This window comes from Pristiophorus japonicus, chromosome 1 (assembly GCF_044704955.1).
Source record: "Pristiophorus japonicus isolate sPriJap1 chromosome 1, sPriJap1.hap1, whole genome shotgun sequence".
NCBI classification, from domain to species: Eukaryota; Metazoa; Chordata; class Chondrichthyes; family Pristiophoridae; genus Pristiophorus; species Pristiophorus japonicus.
The window spans coordinates 249893718-249920609 of record NC_091977.1 but is presented as its reverse complement, the minus strand read 5'-3'; the positions used below and the strand labels follow the sequence as shown (position 1 = coordinate 249920609).

General features: G+C 47.5%; 1 protein-coding gene across 7 annotated transcripts in view; it reads right to left on the bottom strand.

Moving 5' to 3' along the window:
- Positions 1-26892, bottom strand: part of LOC139269514 (tyrosine-protein kinase JAK2-like) — a 375442-nt gene that overhangs the window by 142404 nt on the left and 206146 nt on the right. The window lies entirely within an intron of this gene.

Below are 26892 nucleotides of genomic sequence, written 5' to 3'. Positions count from 1 at the left end.
AGGTACACAAGGACAGTCTAGTTCCAGCACGGCCGGATGAGATCCGGGTCGTCTGGTGACGGCACAGCGTCCCATGCTAGTGGGTCTGTGGGCGAGGTGAGCTCATTTTGCTCGAGTTGCCAGAGCCGGGGCTCTTGCCGTTACTCCAAGTGTCGGGCAGGCCCAAAGACAGCTGATGTGTCTGTGACCTCCCTGTCCTTTTCGTTTGCACAGTGTTGCTGCTGCTCCCTGGGAAGCAGTCTGAGCGAGTGAGCATTTCGTCTAAGCGACGGTGGGGCTGCCTCGTCTTGTATAGCAGTTCACAGGGGACTACTGACTCGCTTTCCTTGAGGGCACCATTGTGAGCATTCTCTAGTTTGGGATCCTGGCTGGTCCAGGGCCCGTTCGGAGGAGCCGTTGCGGGTGACCCTTTGCCCTTCGGCATTGCCGTGGTGGCGAGTGGGTTTGTGGGCTGTGCCTTTTCCACCCGGGTGGTGGGCGACGGTAGCTGACTGCGAGCATAGGCGCAGTTTACTGTTTCTGGCCCGTGGCGGTTCATGCCATCGGATGCCTGCAATGTTAAACCAATCTGAGGCAGGGTATCGCTACTGGTGCCTCTGCTCTCCAGGGAATCGTTTACTCTGCGGCTTGTCTACTTCTGTCAGCTGTGGGGACACTTTATGATACATCGTTCTGGTCCCGGGGACGCAGGCTACAGCATTGGGTAGCCCGCTGAACCTATATACGACCATTAGGTGTTCGCCCGCTACATTGGCTGATTGCAATTTGCACCCGACATCGCTCAACAACATTTTGCTCGTTACAGCTAGACTTTTACATTGGTTACCAATATCAAGCAGTTCATTCAAAAATGGCGGGTTGCTGGCCTTACTACTTTTACCCCAATGATCTTCCTTGCGTGGAACTACGTGTCGTTGGTCCATTAGCGCTGCACCGCGTGGTTTGGACGCCATCTTTTCCCTATCCATGATGTCGACTGCCACGATCTTCTTTCCCAGGGATTCTGCCACTGAAGCTGGGAAGGCGTCCTTGGATCCAATTTTCCTCCCCGGGAGTCCTGCCACTGAAACCGGGAAAGTGCGTTCGGGTCGTCTCGGCCAGATCATCGTCACACAGTCGTGATGAGCAGTCTGTGCCTCAGGGGCTGCGTGGATCTGCTCTCCGGTGCTTGGTTCAACCAAAGGTGGGGGCTTGCTCTGCTTCTGAGCACGGGGGACGTCGATCGCTGGAGGGATGAAGTCTTCCCAGTTCCAATGAATCTTCCAGCTTCTTCCAAGTAGCGTTGGTCCATCACCTGAAATAATCCACAATGATAAATTGTGCACCGCGCCATCATAGGATACACTTATATCCGCACTACCAACAACTGATATCAGTTCCTTGGTGTAGGTGCGCAGCTTTGCCGGAACCAGGACCAGCTTGGATCGTTCAGCTTGATCGTTCCATAGCCTCTCAAAGGCTTCCTGGCTCATTACTGACTGACTCGCCCCTGTGTCCACTTCCATGAAGACTGGAACGCCATTTTTCTCGACTTCCATTAGCACTGGAAGACAATCTGTGGTGCAGGTATATACTCCATACACTTCGTCCTGGGACTGAGCTGCCTCTCGAGCTATCTCCTCGTAATCCGAGCTGGATTCACAGCCATTTGCTGACTCCTCTTCCACGTGGTGAGTCACGGATCTTTTGCACATTCGCTGGAGGTGGCCCTTTGTGCTGCAGCCTTTGCACACATAGTCTCCGAACTGACACTGATGAGCCCTGTGATTACCTCCGCAATGCCAGCATGGTGCTACTCGACTTACATTTGCACCCCTCGGCGGACTCTGAGTTAAAGGACTCATGGGCCTGTACGCTCTGCCCTGGGCAGATTCACGTTCAACAGCTCTGCCTGTGAAAGGCGCCATTCTATTTACAGTACTTGCCGGGTTTGAGTCCTGAGAGTGAGTCACCATCTGCTTGGAGCTGCAGCTTGAGGTCATGAACGCCTGGCTGATGCTGATGGCCTTCTGCAGAGTGACGGTGATTTCGGCAGACAGTAGCCTGTGAAGAAGGGCCTCATTACGATGCCAATTACGAAGACGTCCCGCAACGCATCGGTGATGGATGTGCCGAATTCACACGGTCCTGCCAGCCTCCTGAGATCGGCAGCGTACTTTGCGATTTCCTGGCCCTCGGGGCGGCGGTGTGTATAAAATCGATGCCTGGCCGTGAGGATACTCTCCTTCAGTTTGAGTTGGTCCCGAATTAGCACTTTCAGTTCCTTGTATGACTTGGTCGTTGTTTTCTCTGGTGCAAGCAAGTCCCTGGCGAGGCCGTAGACCGCGGGCCCACAACTGGTCAACAGGATAGCTCTGCGCTTATCTGTCAGCGTGGCCGGATCATTGTCTACCAGGTCGTTTGCTGCGAAATATTGGTCAAGCCACTCCGTAAAGGCTTCCCAATCTTCACCCTCTGAGAACTTTTCTAATGCACCGACATTAGTCATTTTTGCGTGAAAGTTCGTAATCTCATCGCAAGTTGTTATGTCTTTAACGACTCCACGAGGTCCAGTATTGTACTTGAGCTGTTGCTCCCATTTATTGTAACTTCAGAGTGAAGCACAAGCATGGTGGGCAGCCTTTTATACTGGGCCGTGCACACCTATGCAGGTGACCCTCAGCTCTCCCACCACAGTGCCCTCTGGTGGCACACCTTATATGTCTATACAGTTAGTATACATGGTCTACATACATGACACATCCGATTGGAGTGGGGATGTTTGATGCAGAAATGTCATACATCAATTTTAATAGTCATACCAGTATAGATTTTACAAGAGCACAACTTCTGCAGCAACCCCCCAGTTGTACTGGCCTGTTTGCACCAACACCTGTTTGTGTGCATGTTACAGACATCTGGTCTCTCAGTCTAAGCATTTTAGTTTCTTATATCTGCAGTCTATGCTTTTCTCTATCATGCTTCTTCATCGGCGCAAAGATCTACACGTAGAACGATCTGCACATTCCCGCTTAAAACCATCCTCTCCTCGCAGTAAAAGTTTTAAAGGCTGAAATTGCCCCGTGCTGGGTTGGAGGCGGTCAATTCGATTTATCGAATGACTGGGTCATTGAATGTATTTAAGGCGGAGATAGACAGATTTTTGAAATGATAAGGGAGTAAAGGGTTGAGGAGCGGGCAGGGAAGTGGAGTTGAGGCCTGGATCAGATCAGCTATGATCTTATTGAATGGTGAAGCTGGCTCAAGGGGCCAAATGGCCTACTCCTGCTCCTATTTCTTATGTTACGGTATCTGATTTTTTTTTTACGCTGGCGCAGGAAACGCCGGCCCTGGCACAGAATTAGCCTCTTAAGAGTTACAATTATTTTTTGTTGCACTAATGAAGTGTTCGGGGGTGCTACACTCAGCACACCACCGCGACATGGATGTGCCACGTCACACTGACGTGTCACAACGCCCCTCTCTTTCTTTTAAAGGGGAGGGCCGCTGTGAACTCTGCAGCATCCTATGGGCCACCAGGGAGGGTATCGGCCATGCCAGTGGCCTGGCAACCAAGAGGGGGTGTCGGTCTGCATGCTGGCGGCCCGGCCACACCAGTGCCCGCCATTGTTGGGCTGCCACGCTACCACCTCCCCTTTAAGGGTTGCCTGGTCGCCACAACAACCACTGCACTGAGAAGCTGTCGATGGCATCGCCCCATGCCAACCTGGCATCCCACAGGGAAATTTCCCCCGAGGGGCGCAAAGAGGTGGATACGGAGTGACAAAGGGTCGGCGCGCACGGCGATGATGTAATCGCCATGCATGCACCATGCCGATGCGCGAATCGCGGCGCAAACCACTTTTCGCCGACGGTGTTCCGGAGGCAATTCCGGGGGTGGGGCACTCTGGCCGCTGTGTCCAGGCGAAAAATCTTTAGCGCCCCATTGGCACATCCCGGTGGCGCTAACGGGCCTTTCTGAGAGGCAATTTCGTCCCGTTAATATTTAAATCCAGCACCAGCAACAATGTTTGTGTTATATATGCAATAAAGTTGAAAGCTGAGTCCTGTTTAACTAAGCAAGGTACAACCTTGCTTCTGCTTTATTTAGGTCCAAAGTGCCTGACTCACAAAATGGCTGGCCTTTTATACCAGAGCAGCACCATGTGCGTGCTGCTCAGTGGCCTCCAACAATGACACCATCTTGTGGCTGCAAACATCATGTACATACATGACAGTTTGCATTCTCGGCACATGTAAATTCATTGCAGGGAGGACAAATAGGTGCCTACAAAGTCCAAGAGCACCACAAGCATGTATTACACGTAGTTTGGCACAGCACCACATTTACACTCCATGTATCAAACTCAAATAACGCAGGCAAGGTCGGGGGGTGGAAACGATTTCTTATTTTGTTTCGCTCTAGTCAAGTCCGCTCATGGCAACCGCTTTAACGTGCATGTGGATGGAAGCTGCACTGCATCGGACCAGTTTTAAGTTGAAGTGCACAATGAGTGTTCGGTGGTTGGCGTGCACCTGTTGTTTGCCTGTTATAACCACCATGAGACCCGAGATTTTTGAAACCCTCTTCAGCCTTGAAGCTAAGAATTATGAGAGCGGACCTGACAGAGATACTAAATAAGAGTAGGAAAGGTTTGTCCTAAGTAATGCTTGAAGTTAAAACACAACTGCAACACAAGGTTATTATAGATACAAACAAGTAAATGGCAAGTTCAACACTGATGTCAGGAAGCACTTTTCTAAATTATGATTAATATAGTGTGGGAATGGCAGGATGGTGAAGGCAAAGATTCTGAAGTAATTCAAAAGGTGGCTGGATCCTGTGGTGGGATGGATTGTACGTTTCTTGGAATTGATAAGTTAATTGGGGTGAAAGGCCTCCCTCATCTGGACTTACCTTCACTATCTGCAAGACTTAATTGATTTTCAGCCAACAAAGATATGTTTATATTTTTTATACTACCATCCGTTTCATTGAGGTTAACATAAAAGTCCCTCCAGCACAGTAGCTTTGAAGAATTCGCACAAAAATTATAAGATCTTGATGATGCAATTCTCTGTAAAGTTGTTTCATGACTTCTGTATTACTCAATGCCATGCAGTGGCATATAATATTGCACATCTTTGAAACACAATGTGACATTTCAAAACATTTACAGTACACAGTTTATGAACCAAGCCAAGCAAAGGGTATATAGCAAGGCACACTATACCACTTCAGTGACCTCCACATTGGGTGAAGACAACCCGATTTATTTCCAGCCAAGATATAGCCATGGTCTCATGCACCAAGTAGGGGGAATAAAAATAACATCCCCACAACCCACCCCACCGCCAATGCTTAACCTTAAAACACTCCTCTGTGGCAAGGTATGTTGGGGAGAGAAGAAAAGATAACCAGGGTTGTAAATGGATTTACTGTCATGGTCTACCTAGTATCTGGGCCAAGAGTAATACAAATGGAGGGCAGATTGCTATCATCTACAGCAGATACCTGGCACAGTAATATAAGAGGGGAAACACCAAGAGAGTGAAGTACTGTACCTCATTTCATGCTCCAATAATATCATGCATTCAATCATTGGTTGACGTGACTAAGATCCTTACAGAACCTCTTTCCTGTCGCTATGTAAGCAAAGGAGCCGAGAGCGAAAATTTGAAAGATAATAACGTCAATGTGATGTTATCAGTTTGCTATCTTTTTTGTTCCTAAGGAGAGTGGGAATAAAATTGGATTAAAAAAACAGAAAGAGAGGTGAGACTGTGTTGGTAGAAAAGGAGATAAGAAATGAAAATAATCCTTTTTTTTGTAGGAAGAGAGTATCTTCATGTACAAAGACAATATTTTTGAAAAGAGGGAGAGAAATCTTAACCAACTAATTCTTAGGCTTTTCCTGCACATTTGCTCAAAACCTGCACTGCAATAATAGATCAACCTGACTTTTGGAATACGTGAAGAGTGCTAATGTTGAAAGAGAAAATTCTAAAAACTGCGTAAACCAGTACAATCTGATTAGAAATCCTTTATGTTTTAAAATTTAAAGGTAATATAGAGGTATATAGTATTATAAGTGAGCAAATACAAGGTCCTCAGAGTACATTCCATTCCAAAAATTATTGCAACAAATAGAAACAAGGGGCTCAAAATTGGCCCACCCCTTTTTTCGGCGCACTCAGCAGAGATGCGCCGACTTTGTGGACTGAAAAGGGCGCCGAAAATATGTCCCCCGATTCTGGCCGCTGTGTTGCCTCTCCCGGGGCTTGGCGCGGCGTGGCCAGTCGATTGGGGGGGCAGAGCTAGGGCCCTGCGCCAGAAACAATGCCGGCAGCTCTCCATATGCGCATTGGAGTGTTCGCGCATGCACAGTAACTCCTGCCCCCAGCCTCTGTGTGCATGCTGCAGCATGGGATCCGATGCGTCCCGCCCCTATCCCAGGCCGAGTGGCCTCCCACACCAGGCTGGCCTGCTGCCTTCCCGGGCTAGAAGGCCACAACAAGCAGGTTGGTGCGCAGCCCAAGCCAGGGTGGCGGGGATGTGGCCGGGGGGGGGGGGGGGGGGTGGGGGAAAAGGGGTGTTTCGATCCCGGGAAGGGGGGAGGGGGTGGGATTTCGAACCGCAAGATGGGTTCGATCACTGATCCAATGGGGGTAGGGGGTTCCAATCCCGTGGGCGGTCCGATCCCCGACCTCTATGGAAGATGTGATCCCCATACATGTCTGATCTCTGACCCCAGGTGCTGTTCTGATCCTTGAGGGTCTGATCCCCAACCCCGGGAGGTAGGGTTGTATGTAAGGGGCGGGCTGATGGTGGGTGAGCTTAGGCGGCTGGGAGAACATAAGAATTACGAGCAGGAGGTACTTCTATTTTTTATTTGGATATTTTGAAAAAATATGTAAATACGTTTTGTCTCTTTACTTCTTTTATTTTTGTAGTTTAAGCTTCCATGTATGCTTCTGTTGTATAATAAATTAACATTACGAAGTTTGTCATATGATGTCCTGTATAGCTGTTTGATCCTATTCACATTCTTTAGTCAAGTCATTAAGTTCTGCTGGCCTCCGATGTACCTACCTGCGCTGATTTCTTAACTCTCCGCAAGGGTTTTCTGTGCGGCCACAAGTGGCCAGATACGTTGGCTGAAGTTCGTTTGGAGTAACTATTAGCTGTCCAAAGTGGCCTAAATGTCCAAAACAGGCTTAGGTGGCTGGTAACGACCCCTTTTGAAAAAAATTAAACTAAACTAAAGAAAAATCCTAACTCACTCACTTATACTGGCACAAAGTGAATGTGCAAAATGGGGATTTTTAAGATAATCCAGAAAAATCAAGTTGCTCCAAAAGAAAACAGAGCAACTCCTTGGTAATTTTGAGCCCAAAGAAACAAAATAGGAACAAGTCTCACTGGAATACCAATAGGTTTGGAGTTACTCGTGGAGCACAAAGCACTTGTCCCAGATCACTCAGCAAGTAGCTGAGCAACACGGATCAGGAAAGCCTCTGGTTCTGTCCTCAGTCTGTGCTCAATTCACCGATCTAGTAGAGGTAGTACAATTGACCTTAGCACCCCTATGTTGGGATGTGGAAATTGCTCAGGGTTTCTGATCACCATGTAGAAAAACCTGGTGCAAATGCATGCTTGCGGACTTTCTCTCAACAATCAGATGTAGTGGTGATGAGCCTGTGAATATTTACGCTCTTACACATGAAGACTGGTCATTTGACATACACCAGAGAATGCCTGGAATGGTGGCACAGCAAGGAGTTAATGTTTTTTAATCCTTGCGACTGGACCTAGACCTAGCTTGGTCAAGCCCGTGGGTGGCTCGTGTGCAATTAATGAAAGACAGAAACAAAATGATTTCAACTCCCACTAGTTTCATTTAGAACAATTTCCCACGAGAAAATTCTCAATCATTTCCTTGAAACCATTAATAGCTGCACTTTCCATTCCCTTTTACAAAAACACACAAGAGTATCAGATTCTGGGGAACCCCTAAGCATGTCCCACCTTAACGAGAGTTATGCTATGTTAGAATATTTGTCAGGGGGAAAGCACCAGAGATTTAGTAAGCTAAATCATTATTCCCATTTGTTTTCATGATTCTTACAGTTGCAGTTTAGCCCAATTACCTCATAACTTATGAATATTATCATTTGGTGCTTCCCTAATATTTATTAACATGCAAAAGTGTGTGCTCAGCATGCTGATTTTATTTGCGTCAGCAGCGGGGAAGCTACAACTATTTTGTTGTAAACTAATAATCAAGTGCTCCGTGATTAAAGCGGGGGGGGGGGCACACTCCAAAAACTTTTCAAGTGACCTTGTTTTTTTGGAAGCTGGGACATTGAATAAAGGAGAGAGAAATAGACAGTTTCTTAAACAATAAGGGGATAAGCAGTTATGGGGGACAGGCAGGGAAGTAGAGCTGAGTCCATGATCAGATCAGCCATGACCTTATTGAATGGCGGAGCAGGCTCGAGGGGCTGTATGGCCTACTTCTGCTCCTACTTTTTATGTTCTTATGTTCTTATAAATCTAGGCTGACACGCCAGTGCAGTACTGAGGGAGTGCTGCACTGTTGGAGGTGCTGTCTTTTGGATGAGACGTTAAACTGAGGCCCCGTTTGCTCTCTCAGGTGGACGTGAAAGATCCCATGGCACTATTTAGAAGAAAAGCAGGGGAGTTATCCCCGGTGTCCTGGGCAATATTTATCCCTCAATCAACATAATGGGGAGTGGGCAGGAAATCCCTCCATATCTTAGCCCTGTAATCTCTTCCAACATTGCAACCCTTTGGGATATCTGCGCTCCTCTAATTCTGGCCTCGAGCATCCCCGATTTTAATTAATCCACGATTGGTGGCCATGCCTTCAGCTGCCGAGAGCATAAGATATGTAATTCCCTTCCTAAAGCTCTCCACCTCCACACTTCTCTTTCCTCTTTTAAGACGCTCTTTAAAAACTCTCTCTTTGACCAAGCTTTTTGTCACCTGCCCTAATATCTCAAGGCTCAGTGTCAAGTTTTGTTTCATAATACTATGAAGCACCTTGGGATGTTTTATTACTTCAAAGGCGCTATATAAATACAAGTTGTCGTTGTTGTTGCTGCTTCACACTTCATTACTTTCAACACATCATTGCTTTTGTTAAGATGATGGATGCAACTTTGATAAGAACATAAAAATGTAAGAAATAAGAACAGGAGTAGGCCATACGGCCCCTCGAGCCTACTCCGCCATTCAATAAGATCATGGCTGATCTGATCATTGATTTAGCTCCATTTCCCCGCCCGCTCCCCATAACCCCTTATCCCCTTATCGTTTAAGAGACTGTCTATTTCTGTCTTAAAATTATTCAATGTCCCAGCTACCACAGCTCTCTGAGGCAGCAAATTCCACAGATTTACAACCCTCTGAGAGAAGAAATTTCTCTCATCTCCGTTTTAAATGGGCGGCCCCTTATTCTAAGATCATGCCCTCTAGTTCTAGTCTCCCCCATCATTAGAAACGTCCTCTCTGCATCCATCTTGTCAAGCCCCCTCATAATCTTATATGTTTCGATAAGATCACTGCTTATTCTTCTGAATTCCAATGAGTAGAGGCCCAACCTATTCAACCTTTCATAAGTCAATCCCCTCATCCCCGGAATCAACCTAGTGAACCTTCTCTGAACTGCCTCCAAAGCAAGTATATCCTTTCGTAAATATGGAAACCAAAACTGCACGCAGTATTCCAGGTGTGGCCTCACCAATACCTTACATAGCTGTAGCAAGACTTCCCTGCTTTTATACTCCATCCCCTTTTCAATAAAGTCAAAGATACCATTGACCTTCCTGATCACTTGCTGTACCTGCATACTATCCTTTTGTGTTTCATGCACAAGTACCCCCAGGTCCTGCTGTACTGAGGCACATTGCAATCTTTCTACATTTAAATAATAACTTGCTCTTTGATTTTATTTTTGCCAGAGTGCATGACCTCACACTTTCCGACATTATACTCCATCTGCCAACTTTTTGCCCACTCACTTAGCCTGTCTATGTCCTTTTGCAGATTTTTTGTGTCCACCTTACACATTGCTTTTCCTCCCATCTTTGTATCATCAGAAAACTTGGCTACGTTACACTCAGTCCCTTCTTCCAAGTCATTAATATAGATTGTAAATAGGTGGGGTCCCAGCACTGATCCCTGCGGCACCCTATCAGTTACTGGTTGCCAATCAGAGAATGAACCCCTTCATGAAAACCCCATAATACTAAATTAACACCTGAAATAGTCATTATCCCATCATCATCATCATCACAGGCAATCTCTCGAAACGAGGATGACTTGCTTCCATGCCAAAAAAGGATGAGTTCACAGGTGTTTCAATGAAGGACCTAATATTCCAGGTCCTGTAATACATATTGAAGGATGGAAGATGCCTGTGCATGGATTTATTTTAATGTATGGTGGCCGTTGCACACCAGCCACCACACAGGCCTGACAGAGCTAGGTCTTGGTCCAGTGGCAAGGATTAACCAAGACGACTGGAGACCTGCTCTGCTGCATGGCCCTAGTGCGCACACATATCGCAGTGTGGGCTGGCCTGTGCTGCCCCTGAACCCTCGCCTCTTTTGGCCCAGAACACACGGCTCTCCTGGGACCCCGATCATGTCCCTCTACAATCTCTTGCCGCTCCTTCACCCCGTCCTTGCCGCTCCTGCTGTACCTGCCCACTCTCCAATCATCAACCTGGACCTTGATGACGTCACTCTTCGCTGCCATCGCCCTCCTGCACGAGCTCGCGCTGTACCTTGCAGTGGTATGTCACCATGCTGCCCATGGTCACTGCTCGCCGCTCCTTTTATGGCCCCGACTTGTCCATCACTTTACTGATTCACATTGCTAGCCAACTGATTCATCTGATAAAATTACTAGACTTTAACATGCATTTTACTGTTTGGAAATTACAGTACCATTAGCAGTTAAAGGTTATAATGCCTGAAACATAAGCACTGCATCTGACAGCATGGCAAAAGTCCAATGAAGCTTGCCCACTGAGAGGAAATGAGAGCATAAACAGTCAAGTGTGGGATTAGACTCAACACGAAAGGAAACGGTCGCCATTTTATTCCTCAGTTGAAAAATTCTTCGAAAAGAATCCTGTCCAAGTTCATTTGGCATAGAGATATTAACAAATTAAAATATTGCAGTAATCTTTTCCAACACGCACAGAAAAGTCAAGCAAAACAAAAGGTGACGTCCACAGAAATGAATATTGACGTAGCATGCCTTACAGCTGAATGTAGAACAATCACCGATGCATTTATTGTTTGAATAGCTCAACACTGGAGGAATTTCATGCTTGGACATAATGAAGTTTTTTTTTATAAAAGGGATCAATATGGCCATACACCAATGTCAGACCAAAGTTAAAACAGGATTGAAGTGAGGCTTTTGATCTCGGAACTAAAAAGGGTTTTTGTAGTGGTCAACTTTACAAGCTATGTAACCGGAGGACAATTACAGGAGACCAAACTGTTGAACCACAGGAGGCCCAGAGGGGCAGCTAAACAGAGCAAAGGGTCAAAAGTAACACCAATTGAAGTATTTCCAACGTATGAGACATAGGCAACTGATTGTGTGACGCGAAAGAGAATTCGTCAAGCAGAAATTGTGCATGCGGGCTTTGGGCCAATTAAATGGCATGGGGGGGGGGGCGCTGTGCACGAGGCCGACATGCATCATTAAGTGTATAAAAGGTTGCTTGGAACTTTGTATCATTGGAGAGGACTGCCTACAGACAACTAGCAGGCAAGCTCCCCACTGGTGCAAAATAAAGACTACTTGAATCTTCGAACCAGACCTAGTGTTAAGTGTTTATTTTAAATACTCTACTACAATTGGCGTAGTCGGCAGGATCTCAAGCAGACGGTGGACACCGGTGGATGGAGGTCATGTCAAAGGCATGAGTACATTTTAATTACCACACACAGTTGGGACAAGGGCTGAAATCTGTCTGGTGTCAGCTGCCTCAGAGATCCAAATCTGCAGGTCAGGTCGATACCTCAAGTAGCCTGCGGAAAAATCTCAGGTAAAACAGTTACGGTCGGTTATATAGAAGTGTGTCTGTGTAACGTTGTGGATGGTAATTACAATAAGTTGCAAATAACGATCTCGGTTCAGGAGGAGCTGACAGGAGACGTACCGCTGACAATATATAGCCATGGGAAGTGAGAAACTCGAGTGGGGACCAGACAAAAATCGAAAACTAATTGAAATAATGATTAAACAAAATTGGAAACCAGACGACCCACCCGCTGAACAAAGAAAATGGTGGGAGTCAGAAAAGAAACAAAAGGAGGATGAAAGCCCTCACTTTAGTCACTTGAACGTATTATGAATTAAGTAGACGGACTAGACTATTGACTAAGAAAGTGACGAAATAAACTGACAGTAGGTATGAGATGGTGACAACACCTAACAGGACACACGAACAGGAACAATTGGCAGCAGCCCCCATTAATTAGAAACAGTGAGGGCGGTAGGAAAACCCAAAGTCTGTTATAACTGCAACAAACTTGGGCAAAGGTGGTGTGAAATGTGGAGAGAAAGGAGCCCTTTGAAATGCAAGAAATAAGGGTCGAAGTTAGTTGCTATGGTATCCGTTTTTTTTTAAAAAGCAGGAAGGAATCTTAAAAAAGATGTTTAGTGGGAATTCAAACTATGAAATTGGAGGTATACAGCAGAGAAAAGTGCTAAAAAACCTATAGGGGACATATGTTTAAAGTAATTGGGGGGAGGTTTAGAGAAGATCTCTTCACCCAGAGGGCGGTGGGGGTCTGGAACTCATTGCCTGAAGGGGTGGTAGAGGCAGAAACCCTCACCACATTTAAAAAGTAAGAGGTGCACTTAGAGCATACGGGGATCAGAAATTGAAACTGGTTTAAGGAATAATGGATAGTTATGACTCAATCAAAAGGAGAAAAGAGAAGATTCTTTCCAACTGTTGTGGTGTTTTTCTTTGGTGTTTAAAGTTTTTGGGAAGGTATATTCCTTTGTGTGGCTGTGGCTGTGGCTAACCCCCCCCACCTCCCCTCCCCCCCGCGCTTTTCCAAGTGGCATTGGGAAGTTTAAGATTGGAATTAACCGATTAAAAATCAGACTTTTATTCTGGCCATGATAAAAATCTGGTTGGTGTAAATTGTGTGGCGAGCCTTTAGTTCCGGACATAAGGCAATAATTGGTAGGCTTTTAAATATTCTGACCAATTTGTAACTGGGGAGAAAAATATGAAATGCTAGTGTGTACAAAGTTGTTTTTCTGAATGTATATTTTGAGAATAAAAATACAGAGGGCCCGAATTTGGTGAAACCCAAATTCTGTTCGTTTTTCGGTGATCCTCAGGTGGAGCGTGATTTTTTTTAATGCCCGGTACCGCTGGGGCTGAGTGGGCGGGAATTTCATCCCGCTTTTCTTGTCGATAGCGGGAGCGGAGTGCAGTGGGCGGGAGGGGAGTGCAGCGGATGGTGTGCGGCGGAGGAGGCCTATCGACTCGCGAATCTTCAGCTCCCGAGTTGTGCGCGCGCGCCGGGGGAGGGGGGGGGGAAGAGAGAGACTGGGGGGGGGGGGTTGCCGTGAAGGAGTTCAGAGTAGAGCGTTTGTTTTGGGAGTCTCGTGTCAGGCATGCGAACAATGTGGCCTGCCCAGCGGAGCTGATCAAGTATCAAGTGTGGTCAGTGCTTCAATGCTGGGGACGTTGGCCTGGTCAAGGATGCGAACATTGGTGCATCTGTCCTCCCAGGGGATTTGCAGGATCTTACAAAGACATCGTTGGTGGTATTTCTCCAGCGACTTGAGGTGTTTACTGTACATGGTCCATGTCTCTGAGCCATACAGGAGGGCGGTTATTACTACAGCCCTGTAAACCATGAGCCTGATGACAGTTTTGAGGGCTTGGTCTTCGAACACTTTTCCTCAGGTGGCCGAAGGCTGCACTGGCGCACTGGAGGCGGTGTTGAATCTAGTCGACAATGTCTGCTCTTGTTGATAAAAGGCTCCCGAGGTCTCCCTAGGGAGCTCCCCTGCCAAAACAACTTTATCCTTGTCATCTTCCGCCATCCGCCAACTTTTCACTCCCAACCTCCCCCCTCTCACTGTCGAAACTTCCCCAAGCCTTAATAGACCCTAATAGGGGGTGCATTTTCTTAAAACTTTACTTAAAACCCTAATCCCATAAATTTGGGCCTACCTCAGGTGCAAACCTCCCCTCCGAACCTCCACTCCACTCATCGGCGATGACCGGACTACCAGCGGCGAACTGGACCTCTTCTCTCGAACTCCTTTTTGGACATCAACTCAGCTGCCCCACCCGATCCTCAACGACACCCGGCGAGCCACCGACCAGGCAATCGGGCCTCCTCCCCTCCAACGGCGATCGGGCCTCCTCCCCTCCAACGGCGATCGGGCCTCCCCCTCTCCAACGGCGATCGGGCCTCCTCCCCTCCAACGGCGATCGGGCCTCCCCCTCTCCAACGGCGATCGGGCCTCCTCCCCTCCAACGGCGATCGGGCCTCCCCCTCTCCAACGGCGATCGGGCCTCCTCCCCTCCAACGGCGATCGGGCCTCCTCCCCTCCAACGGCGATCGGGCCTCCTCCCCTCCAACGGCGATCGGGCCTCCTCCCCTCCAACGGCGATCGGGCCTCCTCCCCTCCAACGGCGATCGGGCCTCCTCCCCTCCAACGGCGATCGGGCCTCCTCCCCTCCAGCGGTGATCGGGCCTCCCCCTCTCCAACGGCGATCGGGCCTCCTCCCCTCCAACGGCGATCGGGCCTCCTCCCCTCCAACGGCGATCGGGCCTCCTCCCCTCCAACGACGATCGGGCCTCCTCCCCTCCAACGGCGATCGGGCCTCCTCCCCTCCAACGGCGATCGGGCCTCTCCTTCCCCATTGATGACCTGTCCTCTTCTACTCCAGCACGTGGTGAGTACCATGGCTGTGACCACCCTGAACTTCCACTCTGAACTCGAGTGGACCACTGACCTTCCCAATGCCTGTCCCCAACTAAGCCTCGGACCACCAACCATATCTCTGAAGGGCGCTACTCAGCGCCGAGCTTGCGGCCAACATCTCGCCGTAGGCAACTAGGCTCATGCATCAGTGCTTGGCCTCCAGTCTTCTTGGACCCCCTTGCCACTGGACCAAGACCTTGCTCAGCTAAGACCGTGTGGTAGCTGGTGTGCAATGACCACCCCATGTTAAAAGAACTCACGCACAGGCATCTTCCATCCTTGGATATGATGTTCGGGACTTGGAACGTCAGGACCCTCATGTTATCGATTGTCTAACAACAACCGACACACACTATTGGTATGTGGCAACTGTTAACACATTTGACATAGCCAGTATAGACCAAGAAGTGCAAGACATAGTCCAACGTTTGAGAACCCTTTTACTAAAGGGAAACGATTAGACTTTGCAGTTGTCAGAAACAGGGGACGAGGTCGCCAGACAAATGCTGCAAGTCGAGGAAATCCGAGCGCCTCATGCCCAAACTATCAATAAGATTAGTGTGTGACTAAATGATCTAACCCAAGGAACGCAAAGAACTTATATGTGCAACATACAACACATGGTTACGAGGGAACATCCGATACAATGTAAAGCAAATGAAGCAGAAAAAAATACCCGATTGGATAAGTAATGAGCAGTTGTCCAAATGGACTAAGGACGGTATTACCCTCTGTGATGTTCATAAGACAGCACAAGTGTTTGTGTCCCCAAGTAATTGTATTACCAGAGAATTTAAAAAGGTATGGTTCGAGCTAACCATAGATAGACGGTACGGATGCCGAACCTCTGTCGGTAGTACAGAACATAGGCAAAATACTAGGCCAATCCCGGATTCAGTTCCATGATACGCCCCCTTATGCGGTAAAAATCAGTGGCACATTTCAAGGGGTGCATACCGATGGTGGCACTCAATATTTGGATGTGATAGCGTGCGCACACTCCACGGAAGGAGGGTAACGTATCGTGTGTGGGTTCACTCAAGATGGTTAGCTGCACATTGGAAATCAGCCCCATTAGTCAGGGAGGGACTGAGATGGCAGCCCAGGATGATGGGACGTACTGCATATCTACCAAGGAAAATGAGTACAAGCATGGTAATGTCATATGTGCAATCCCACAACCTAATTTCTGTTTTACACGCTAAAACTGTGGTCAAACTAAGCCATTGATACCTATTCCCACGAAGAGAGGAACGCATCGAGAACATAATTTTGAACAACCCGAGATGGGATGATGAAATTCAACAAAGTGAGATACCAAGCTGGCAAGACTCAAAGAACATTTGACACAATTGAAAACAGATACTGAGAAAAGCATACTGGAAGATTCCATACAGCATTCATAAGAATTAGGAACAGGAAGGAGTAGGCCATCTAGCCCCTCGAGCCTGCTCCACCATTCAACAAGATCATGGCTGATCTGGCCGTGGACTCAGCTCCACTTACCTGCCTGCTCCCCGTAATCCTTAATTCCCTTATTGGTTAAAAATCTATCTATCTGTGATTTGAATACATTCAATGAGATAGCCTCAACTGCTTCCTTGGGCAGAGAATTCCACAGATTCACAACCCTCTGGGAGGAAATTCCTTCGCAACTCAGTTTTAAATTGGCTCCCCCGTATTTTGAGGCTGTGCCCCCTAGTTCTATTCTCCTCGACCAGTGGAAACAACCTCCCTGCCTCTATCTTGTCTATCCCTTTCATTATTTTAAATGTTTCGATAAGATCACCCCTCATCCTTCTGAACTCCAACGAGTAAAGACCCAGTCTACTCAATCTATCATCATAAGGTAACCCCCTCATCTCTGGAATCAACCTAGTGAATCGTCTCTGCACCCCCTCCAAAGCTAGTATATCCTTCCTTAAGTAAGGTGACCAAAACTGCACGCAGTATGCCAGGTGCGGCCTCACCAATACCCTATACAGTTGCAGCAGGACCTCCCTGCTTTTGTACTCCATCCCTCTTGCAATGAAGGCCAACATTACCTGCTGCACCTGCAAACTAACTTTTTGGGATTCATGCACAAAGACCCCCAGGTCCCTCTGCACTGCAGCATGTTGTAATTTCTCCCCATTCAAATAATATTCCCTTTTACTGCTTTTTTTTCCCCCCAAGGTGGATGACCTCACATTTTCCGACATTGTATTCCATCTACCAACCCTTAGCCCATTCGCTTAACCTATCTAAATCTCTTTGCAGCCTCTCTGTGTCCTCTACACAATCCGCTTCCCCACTAATCTTTGTGTCATCTGCAAATTTTGTTACACTACACTCTGTCCCCTCTTCCAGGTCATCTATGTATATTGTAAACAGTTGTGGTCCCAGCACCGATCCCTGTGGCACACCACTAACCACCGATTTCCAACCCAAAAAGGACCCATTTATCCTGACTCTCTGCTTTCTGTTAGCCAGCCAATTCTCGATCCATGCTAATACATTTCCTCTGACTCCGCGTACCTTTATCTTCTGCAGTAACCTTTTCTGTGGCACCTTATCGAATGCCTTTTGGAAATCTAAATACACCACATTCATCGGTACACCTCTATCCACCATGCTCGTTATATCCTCAAAAAATTCCAGTAAATTAGTTAAACATGATTTCCCCTTCATGAATCCATGTTGCGTCTGCTTGATTGCACTATTCCTATCTAGATGTCCCGCTATTTCTTCCTCAATGATAGCTTCAAGCATTTTCGCCACAACAGATGTTAAACTAACCGGCCTATAGTTACCTGCCTTTTGTCTGCCCCCCTTTTTAAACAGAGGCGTTACATTAGCTGCTTTCCAATCCGCTGGTACCTCCCCAGAGTCCAGAGAATTTTGGTAGATTATAACGAATGCATCTGCTATAACTTCCGCCATCTCTTTTAATACCCTGGGATGCATTTCATCAGGACCAGGGGACTTGTCTACCTTGAGTCCCATTAGTCTGTCCAGCACTAGCCCCCTAGTGATAGTGATTATCTCAAGGTTCTCCCTTCCCACATTCCCATGACCAGCAATTTTTGGCATGGTTTTTGTGTCTTCCACTGTGAAGACCAAAAGACATTGAAGAAACCCGAGAAGACACTTAATACGGAATTGGGAAATGAATGTGAATATCCATCCGTGGATTCGTATAGCCTCTCACGTATTGGTAGTCATACAGTTAGGGCTAGCTGTCGGATGGGGAATTGGGTTATGCATGGCATGCAAAAAGAGGCAACGGAGAAGGAAAGCAAAAGCCTTAATTATCGAACAGCAAAAGTTGTTAGCCGAGTACCCTGAAATACTTTGAGACATAGGTCACATCCCGAGCCCCCAAACCACGTGACTGATCACCACAGAACGAAGCAGGGGACACAGGATTAAGTAGAATTAGGTTGGTAATCTTGGACTGGGTAGCCAAGCACTAAAAGGGGGGACTGAAATGGGGCTTTCGAGCTCTGTTATAATTAAAGGGTTAAGAATGGCTCTCGGAACTAAAAAGTGCTTTTGTAGCGGTCAACTTTACAAGCTGTGTAACCCAAGGACAATTACAGGAAGCCAAACTATTTAAACATAAGAGGCCCAGAGGGGCAGCTAAACAGGACAAGGGGTCAAAAGTGACACGTTGGATAAATTCCATTTGGTATGAGACATAGGCAAATGATTGCATGAGACGAAAGGGAATTCGTCAAGCAGCAATTGTGCATGCAGGCTTTGAGTCAATTAAATGGCATGATGGGGGGGCGGGGGCCATGCACGAGGCTGACATGCATCATTAAGTGTACAAAAGGTTGCTTGGAACTTTGTATCATCAAAATAAAGACTACTTGAATCTTCGAACCCAGACCTGGTGTTGAGTATTTATTTTAAATACTCCGCTACAAGGATAGCCCATAATTTGCGGTCAGCAGTGAAGTGATGGCGATCGCCGTCGACCTTGAAGGCGGCTAGAAAGCTGCCAACAGAGATCTCGTGATCTCGGGGGCAAGAACTTTAGCTTCCTCAATGTGAAATTGATTACAGCGCAGTCAAAAGAGTATCCCCAGCACAATGCAGCAATGATGTCATCAAGCTATCTAAGCAGCCAATTACACTGAAGACAGCAAACCAGGAAATGAAAAGCACTGATTGTGTGCATTTTTTAAAAATGTTGCAGAGAGAGTGAAATAAATATTGGGACAGAAACATGGCGTTAAGGTAAAAGTTGAAATATCATGCACAAGCTATTGACTTTTTTTAAAAATCTAGTAATTTTTATTATAATGGAAAAATGTGACATTCCACAATAATAAAGTTAAGTTTTTCAGTGCCAGAACATTTGGTTAGCATTCAATACGCTGTTAAAACCCCAGTTACACCTATTCCAACAAGGCTTCGGAAATAGGAAATTTAAATACGGATTTAAAACAGGGATTAGGGTTGCGCACCACAAAATAGTGATTTAAAGCAGGGATTAGGAATGTAAATAGGGATTTGAATCAATAGATTTTTGGATATTAAGAGAATCAAGGGATATGGGGATAGCGTAGAGGTGAGGTAGTAGATCAGCCATGATCTTACTGAATGGCGGAGCAGGCTCGAGGGGCTGAGTGGCCTACCCCTACTCCTATTTCTTATGTTAACTTTTAATGGGTGTTTTCATCAGTTCCACTGATTGCCGGCTATGTGGGGGCCACAGCACAGCCAGTGTCGGAGCAGGGAATGACTGAGTGCAACTTCAAGATTTCCATGTTTAGATGTGCATGCGCTACATCCTGAAGTCGCCGTCAGTTTCAGAGGGGTAATGATGATGAACGCTGACAGATCGCCATCATTACCACACAAAATCCGTGCCAATATAACTTATTTTCATTTGCTTTTGAGATGTGGGCGACACTGACACAGCAGGATTTCATGGCCATACCTAGTAGCTCTGAGGGAATTTAAGAGTCTCCATGTGCTTTGGGACTGCAGTGATTCGTAGGCCAGACTAATTAGGGGTGACGGCCAGGCTCCCTTCCACGAAGGACATTAGTGAACCAGCTGGGCTTTTGAGACAATCCGGCAGATTTCTGGTGCATGCTACGAATATGGATCTGACATATTAGTTAATGACAACAAAGTATATTTATGAGAACCAGACAGTGGTGGGCCAAGACCTTCCCAGTGGCTCAGCTGATAAAGACAGTAAAGCGACCGACCACACTCACCATCTTGATTCAGGCAGGAAGAACGAGCACTTTGACAGGGCACAGAGCGGTGCCTGGTACTCATGAATCATGCCCTAAAAATAGTCAACACCTTCAAGAAAAGATATAGGGAAAAAAATTGGCAGAAACAAAGGAGGGTCTGGATCTACGTGCAAATTCTTCAGAACAAATCTTTTGGTTGGCTTAATTTACTCACATGGTCTACTTTAACCAGGTTCAACTTTGCACCAGGAAGTGTCATGGTTTGTTTTCTTCACTGTTTCCATTACCTCACTAAGCATTGTGTTATGTTTAAAGAAATCATGAATAGATGCAACAGCTGCAATGGAGAATAGCTGTGGATCTGCTCTCTTATGGTGACTATTCGCTTCTCTAAAGGTATTAGACTTGATCAAAATGTAATAGAGCCCCAAACTGTGAATAATTACAAAATTGACGACTTGACATTGTGCGTTTTGGATGATTATTACAGCCAAAGCTGCAGATTAAATGGCTCATCAGAAACTGCTTAACCACACACTAAAGTAAAAAAAACATTATGCCAGGATCACACATCATGATTTAATTTCCATTGGATAGAGTAAAAGGCTCAAAAACGTTCTAGATTTCCACTGTTACTATACCACGAGTGAATCAAAAGGAGATTAGGGGTCATGTTGGGTCGAGAGCCTCATTTACAAGACAAATTAGATCAAATTGGTTACAGTAATACAGGTGCAGCGCCTAAAATCCGGAACCCTCGGGACCGAGGCCATTCTGGATTCCGGGCTATTCCGCACTTTCGATTTGTTTTCTGACGTCACGAATCCAGAAACACTCGAGCCCATGTTTGGGTAGTTCCAGATTTTGGAACGTCAGAAAGGCAGGGGTGAGGGGATTCCCGCCAAAGAGTTCTTTGGGCCGCTCGGCCCCGCCGAGGAGGTTGTCGAGCGGGCTCCGCCGAGGAGGTTGTCGAGCGGGCTCCGCCAAGGAGGTTGTCGGGCCAGCCCCACCGAGGAGGTGTTCGGGTGGGCTCCGCCGAGGAGGCTGTCGGGCGGGCTCCGCCGAGGAGGCTGTCGGGCGGGCTCCGCCGAGGAGGCTGTCGGGCGGGCTCCGCCGAGGAGGCTGTCGGGCGGGCTCCGCCGAGGAGGCTGTCGGGCGGGCTCCGCCGAGGAGGCTGTCGGGCGGGCTCCGCCGAGGAGGCTGTCGGGCGGGCTCCGCCGAGGAGGCTGTCGGGCCGGCCCCTCCGAGGAGGCTGTCGGGCTGACCCCTCCGAGGAGGCTGTCGAGTGGGCCCCGCCGAGGAGGTTGTCGGGCCGGCCCCACCGAGGAGGTGTTCGGGTGGGCCCCGCCGAGGAGGCTGTCGAGCCGGCCCCGCCGAGGAGGTGTTCGGGCGGGCTCCGCCGAGGAGGCTGTCGGGCGGGCTCCGCCGAGGAGGTGTTCGGGTGGGCCCCACCGAGGAGGTTGTCGAGCCGGCCCCACCGAGGAGGTTGTCGAGCCGGCCCCGCCGAGGAGGTGTTCGGGCGGGCCCCGCCGAGGAGGCTGTCGAGCCGGCCCCGCCGAGGAGGCTGTCGGGCGGGCTCCGCCGAGGAGGCTGTCGGGTGGGCCCCGCCGAGGAGGCTGTCGGGTGGGCCCCGCCGAGGAGGCTGTCAGGTGGGCCCCGCCGAGGAGGCTGTCAGGTGGGCCCCGCCAAGGAGGCTGTCAGGTGGGCCCCGCCGAGGAGGCTGTCGGGTGGGCCCCGCCGAGGAGGCTGTCAGGTGGGCCCCGCCAAGGAGGCTGTCAGGTGGGCCCCACCGAGGAGGCTGTCGGGTGGGCCCCACCGAGAAGGCGGTCAGGCGGGCCCCGCCGAGGAGGTTGTCGGGCGGGCTCCGCCGAGGAGGCTGTCGGATGGGCCCCGCCGAGGTCGGTGAGTCCAGATTCTGGACCATTTTATGAATTCCGGACGACTCTGCCACCGATCGGACCAGAGTCCAGATTCTGAAATATTCCGAATTCCGGAACTCTGGATACTCGACCCTGCACCTGTACCTGTAAATGGAAGTCAGAAGCGATACAGATGGGAGACGTCAGTTTCAATCCTCGATCTGTGCTTAGTTTGCTAGATGGTGGAAGGAACGGTACAATTGGCTTACACATATTTGATTTGGGGGTGGGCACAGAAGGAGAACTGGCCAAGCGATTTTTTTTTTTGACCAATTTTTCACAGAAAAGATTTGGTGAAAAAAAGTGTTACTTTTAATGTTATTTTTTGACCAAAGTTTATTCCCACAAGTTTAAAAAAGGCCCCAAGATAAAAGGTGATGATTATGCTAAATGGAAGTTGCTTTCCCCAGACAAAATAATAATAAGCCCTTGGCTTGTCCAGATAATCATATAAACACCTCTGACCCATTGTGTTGCAATGACCTTTGAATTTGATCGGTCTGTGAACGAAGGAGATAGAAGGTGACACACAGTGAGGCTTTTTGAAACTGGAAACTTGTGAGGACAGTCAGGCATTGTTAAAGGGAGCTCGTGGCGGAGGAACGGTGAGAGATCATGGCGGAGGAACGGCGAGAGATCGTGGCGGAGGTACAGCGAGAGATCGTGGCGAAGGTGCAGCAAATGAGGGTACGGGGTCTAGAAGAGGCGTGGGCCCAGGGGCCAGCCCACACTGTGATATGTGTGTGCACTAGGTCCATGCAGCAGAGTTGGTATCCAGTTGTCCTAGTTTACCCTTGCCACTGGATATAGGCCTAGCTCCGTCGAGCCAGTGTGGTGGCTGATGTGCAACGGTCACCACACATTAAAAAAATCCATGCACAAGGCATATTCCATCCCTTCAATTGGAGTTCAGGACTGGAATATCGGGTCCTTCATTGAAATATCTGTGAACCCATGTGGAAGCAAGTCATCCTCGTTCGAGGAACCGCCTATGATGATGATGATTGTTAAAGGGAAAACTGAGGACTTTCACTGAGGTGAATAAGTTAGAAATGCTGGAAAATAAAAGCCAACTTGTTTTAGTCAAGAATTGTAACCAACTGATATTGGCTAGCAGAACATTTTGCTTTTTTGGTATTACAGGCGTGACGTCCGAAATCCGGAAACCTCGGGACCGAGGCCGTTCCGGATTTCGGAACTTCTTTGCTTGGGCCAAGGAAGGTAGATCGGGAGAGGGGGGGTGAGTCGGGCGGGCCGCCAGAGGTCTGGGGCGGTCAGTCAGGCCCAGGCCGGGGAAGAGGTCGGTCGGGTCGAGGCTGGGGGAGAGGTCGGTCGGGGAGAGGTCGGTCGGGCCCAGGCCGGGGGAGAGATTGGTCGGGCCCAGGCCGGGGGAGGTCAGTCAGCAGGAGGTCGGGCCGCAACAGGGTCGGGCAGCTGAAGGTCAGGCCGAGGCAGGAGAAAGTTGGTCGGGCGAGCCCGGTTGAGGTCGGCAGCCAAAGGCTGGGGGAGTGCGGATTTCGGAATATTTTCCGGTTTCCGGACAACCCTGCCAAGGATCGTCCTCCTGGTTTCCAAATTCTGGAACATTCCGGAACTCCGGATTTTGGACGTCGCACTTGTATCATATAAAGATAAGTTATATGGGCTAAATTAATTGCGAGTCTGATCATATCGCCTATTTGGTAGGTTTACCTTATTGTGAAATATCTGCCCTCATCTCACCGAGTTTTTGCTTGGTTCGTCTTGAGAAATGCATCAGACCCAAATATCTGGTCCTGGTCACAATGGGGCACAACTGTTAAACCTTCAAACCGTGCGATCATACCAGTAGATACAAGGCAATGTGAAGCACCTCCCACAAAACTAATATGCTCAGATCACTTAAGGAAGCAATTGATGCTCTTTGATGAAGTAACGGAGAGGGTTGATGAGGATAGTGTGGTTGATGTTGCGTATATGAACTTTCAAAAAACGTTTGATAAAGTACGACAGAGAATCAAAGAATGATTACAGCACAAAAGGAGCCCATTCGACCCGTCAAGCCCGCACTGGCTCTTTGCAAGAGCATTTCAGCGAGTCCCACATCCCCGCCCTTTGCCCATAGTCCTGCAATTGGTTTTTCCTTCAGGTACTTATCAATTCCTTTTTGAAAGCCATGATTGAATCTGCCTCCACCACCCTTTCAGGCAGTGCATTCCAGATCACAACCACTTGCCACATTAAAAAGTTTTTCCTCATGTCTTGTTAGCACAATTAAAGCCCATGGGATTAAAGGGGCAGTGGCACAAAATTGGCTAAGGGACAGAAAGCAGATAGTAGAGATGAGTTTTTCAGACTGGAGGGATGTATACAAGGTGGTGTCATCCAAGGTCGGTCTTAGGACCACTGCTCTTTTTGATGTATATTAATGACCTGGACTTGGGTATACAGGGCATAATTTCATAATTTGCAGATGACGCAAAACATGTAGTAAAGAGTGAGGAGGATAGTAACAGACTTCAGGAGGATATAGACAGATTGGTGAAATGGGAAAACACATGGCAGATGAAACTTAACGCAGAGAAGTGTAAAGTGATGCATTTTGGAAGGGTGAATGAGGAGAGGCAATATAAACTAAATGGTACAATTTTAAAGGGGGTGCAACAACAGAGAGACCTGTGGGTGTACATACACAAATCTTTCAAGGGAGCAAGACAAGTTAAGACTGTTAAAAAAGCATATGAGATCTTTGGCTTTAAAAACATAGGCATAAAGTACAAATGCAAGAATGTTACAGTAAACCTTCGTAAATTACTGATTGAGTAGTGTGGCAATTTCTGGGCTCCACAAATTAGGAAGAATATCAAGGCCTTAGAGAGGCTGTAGGGGAGATTTCCTAGAATGTTATCAGGGATGATTGACTTTGTGGGGACACTAGAGAAGCTGTTGTTCTCTCCTTAGAGCAGAAAAGATTTAGGAGAAGATTTAAGAGAGTTATTCAAAATCATGAAGGCTTTTGATAGGTTAAATAAACAGAAACGGTTTCCACGGCAGAAGGATCAGTAACCAGAGGACACAGATTTAAGGTGATTGGCAAAAGAACCAGAGACAAGATGAGGAGAATGTATTTTTTGCAGCAGGTTATGATAATCTGGAATGCACCGCCTAATAGGGTGGTGAAAGCAGATTCAATAATAACTTTGGATAAATACCTGAAGGGGGAAAGTCTGCAGGGCTATGAGAAAAGGGCAGGGGAGTGTAACTAAACTGAATAGCTCTTTCAAAGAGCCGTCACAAGCACAATGGGCCGAATGGTATCACCTGTGGCTCAGTGGGTAGCACACTCGCTTCTCAGAACATTGTGGGTTCAAGTCCATTGCCTGAGACTTGAGCACAAAAATCTAGGCTGACACTCCAGTGCAGTACTGAGTGAATACTGCATTGTTGGAGGTGCCGTCTTTTAGATGAGATATTAAACCGAGACCCCCGTCTGCTCACTCGGGATGTAAAAGATCCCATGATATTATTTTGATGAAGTGCAGGGGAATTATCCCCAATGACAAGTGTCATGTATGTAACCACAATGTAACACCACTGTATTACTGTATACACTCAACCTCGATGCACACCTTGACCACAAGGGGTGAACTTGTGAGAGACACTCCTTATCTGATCATCCAGGTATAAAAAGGGAGGTCCCACACAGAGTCATGGTCTTTGGAGTCCTGTGAATAAAGAGTTAAGGTCACAGAGTGACCTTGTCTCCAGAATGTGCCTCGTGTGGTTTCATGCTGTAGAGTAAGGACTTTACAACAAGGCCAATATTTATTGCTCAATCAACATCACTAAAAAACAATTATCTGGTCATTATCTGGGAGCTTGCTGTGCACAAATTGGCTGCCGCGTTTCCTATATTACGACAGTGACTACACTTCAAAAGTCCTTCATTGGCTGTAAAGCACTTTTGGATGTCCCGAGGTAGTGAAAGGCAATATATGAATGCAAGTCTTCCTTTCTTTGTTGTTTCATTCTATGATGCCACTGTATCCAATAAAGTATCGATAGCAGCCGTATTTGTTACAGTGGAACTATACAGAGATCAGGCTAGCAGAGCAGTAGCATGATGGGTCAAGAGGATCAGCACTGAAGGCTTGTGCTAGAGACTGCTGAGCAAAAGGGGGTGGGGGGGGTGGGTTGGTAATGGAGTGATGTGCAGAACATTGTTTCAAACGAGTGCAAAAACCTTGGTAATGAGTGCAAAAACATTGATAAAATCATCTGGTCAGGCAAACAGCATGCCTATGACGTCAGAATTGGCCAACCAGCAAAAGGAGTATGTTATCTCTGGCCAAACAGAAACTGGACACCAGGCTATCACGAGGAAGAATCATGCTATGCAGTGTATATGAACAAAACAAAGAACTGCTAACTTGAGTCTTAAGAAGGAGCCAAGTGAGGTGTTATTGACCCGGCCAGTCAAACTCTTGGAACCTACACCGACTCGAATTGATCACTTGAGAGGAACTGTACATAAACCAGATAACTAGACCCATATGTATTGCGGGGAAGGAATTTGCTAGAGAATTTGTAGTTTATTTTTGATACTTCTATACCTGTATTCAACAGTGTTAAGTTAAAGATTTTGCAGTTTCTTCTTAACCCTGTACTCAGTAATGTTGAACTAAGGAACTTATAGTCTTTTTGATACTTTTAATAATTCTATTGTATTGGAAAACTCAAACCTTTGTTGTGGTCTCAGTGTTCTTATAAGTCTTGGTGTCTGAAATCTGTAGGAACAAGTCCT